Below are 2,665 nucleotides of genomic sequence, written 5' to 3'. Positions count from 1 at the left end.
AAAAGAAAAAATAGTAATGAAAATGAGGAAGTAGATTTGCATTATTTTATTTTGGGTTCTGAACAAATGGGTGGGAATGTCCTAAGTAACTGCAATGATGCATGTTTAAGAAAAAATTTTCTTAAAAATATACAGCAATCTAGATGTTACCAGACTCTTTGTTAATATGACCAAAATCAGTACTCACATGTTTATATGAAACATAATACATTACCAGGAATATAATCTGGTTCCAAGCTAAATATATTGACACCTTGTCTTTTTTCTTTCTGTACATAAAAATATTTATTAAAAAGTAGACACAAGGCAGACCCCCCTCCCCACCCCCACCAGAGCTCAGGCCTGGTCCAGATCCTCCCACACCAACCTGTTCAGGACTTAGGCTCAGGGTAGGCCTAGGTTCATTCCACCACTGGCAGATACCTACTGGAGCTCAGGCTCCAGCATAGGACTGCCTCTTCCAACAAGCAGGCCACTGTTGGAACCCAGGCCCAGCCCAGATCTTCCTACACCTACATAGGCAGGACCCAGGCTCAGGGTGGGTCCAAGTCCACCTCCCCACCATCTGGGAGCTGAAGCCTAACCCAATTCCATCTTGGGACATTGCGACATTGCCACAGCCTTCCCAATGCAGTAGCCCTTACCTTTTGACAAAAGATAGGGCCTAGAAGCAGCTGCATCTCAGAGAAGGCATTCCAAAAGGAATGTGAAGCCCACTCTTGCAGCTCAATCTCTGTAAGACATTGCATCAATTTTGGGGCACCTCCACTATAACCTCAAGTTACTTCAGCTATTGTCACCAACATTTTTTGTTGCAGCAGCATGCATTGAGGGACATCAGCAAGGTCTAGAAGCCCAACATCAAGGTGAGGTACAGACAATCTGCATGGGTACTATAAGAATATAGGGTAGAAACTGTAATATCTCGGATCCACACTGCAAGAAAGGAAGACACATAGACAACACACACAACACACACACAAATAAGCAAACAAACAAAAACAAGGGAGAAAAGTGTCCCCAAGAAACCAGGATACTATAATAACAGAACTCATGCACAGCAAAGTTGATGAAATGTCAGAGAAGGAGTTGAGAATGTTAATAATTAAAATGATCTGTGAATTAAAGAATGACCTAAATGAGCAAATACAGGCAAAAGTGGTTCACTCCAACAAAGAGATAAGAGAGCAAATACAGTAGCAAAAGATTACTTCAAGAAGGAGAGACTATGAAAAAAATGTCATAAATTCTTGAAATGAGGAAAAAAAAACCCAATAGAAATCATAACCAATAGACTATATCACTTGGAAGAAAGAATGTTAGATAATGAATACAAAGTATATAATCTGAAAAATAAAGTTGACCACACAATGAAGATAGTAAGAAACCATGAACAGAACATACAAGAATTATGGGACAGCATCAAAAGACAAAATATAAGAGTTATTGGATACAGAATTTCAAACCAAAGAAATGCACAATCTCTTCAATAAGTTAATATCAAAAATTTTCCCAAGCATGAAGAATGACTTGGAAAACCAAGTACAAGAGGCTTACAGGACATCACATATTCAAAATTACAACATATCTACACCAAGGCACATTATAATGAGAACACCTACCATAAAGAATAAGGATAAAATCTTAAAAGCCGTAAGAGAGAGAAATGAGATTACATATACAGGGAGACCAATTTGTATCACAGCAGATTTTTCAACCCAGACCCTCAAAGCTAGGAGATTGTGGAACAACATATACCAAGCTTTGAAAGAAAATAGGTGCCAGCCAAGAATCTTATATCCAGCAAAATTAAGATTTAGATTTGATGATGAAATAAAACACCTTCCATGATAAACAAAAGTTAAAAGAATTTATAAATAGAAAACCTGTGCTACAGAACATCCTTGGCAAAATACTCCACAAAGAGGGAATGAGAAACAATGATGAAAATCAGTGAGGGTTTGTAATTACACTGAATGAAAAACTAAACCGAGGAGAAACCAAGTCACATTAAATACCAAAAAAAAAAAAAAAAAAAAAACAAAAATGGCTGGGAATACAAATCATGTCTTAATAACAATCCTGAATGTTAAGGCCTAAACTCACCCATCAAAAAATATAAACTAGCAGATTGGATCAAACAAACAAAACAAACAAACAAAAAACAATATGCTGCCTCCAAGAGTCTCATCTCAGAGGAAAAGACATCCACAGACTGAAGATGAAAGCTTGGGAAAAATCATACCACTCACATGGACTGTTGAAGCAAGCAAGTGTTTCCATACTCATATTAAATAAAGTAGACTTCAAACTAAATCAAAAGGGATAAAGAGGGACACTACAGACTATTCAAGGGAAGGATCACCAAAATTACTTAAAATTATAAATATTATGCCCCAAACAATAGAGCATCTATGTTCCTCAAACAAACTCTTCTCAAGTTCAAGAGTCAAATAGACCACAACACAATAATTTTGGGTAATTTTAACACACCTCTTTTACCACTGGATAGCTCTTTCAAACAAAAGCTGAACAAAGAAACTATGGAACTCAATAATACAATTATTAACTTAGACTTAACTGACATATATAGAATATTTCATCCTTCAATGAGCAAATACACTTTCTTCTCAGCAGCACATGGATCTATCTCTAAAATAAACTA

This window comes from Ictidomys tridecemlineatus, chromosome 2 (genome assembly GCF_052094955.1).
Source record: "Ictidomys tridecemlineatus isolate mIctTri1 chromosome 2, mIctTri1.hap1, whole genome shotgun sequence".
NCBI classification, from domain to species: Eukaryota; Metazoa; Chordata; class Mammalia; order Rodentia; family Sciuridae; genus Ictidomys; species Ictidomys tridecemlineatus.
Note: the sequence above shows the minus strand (reverse complement) of the source record.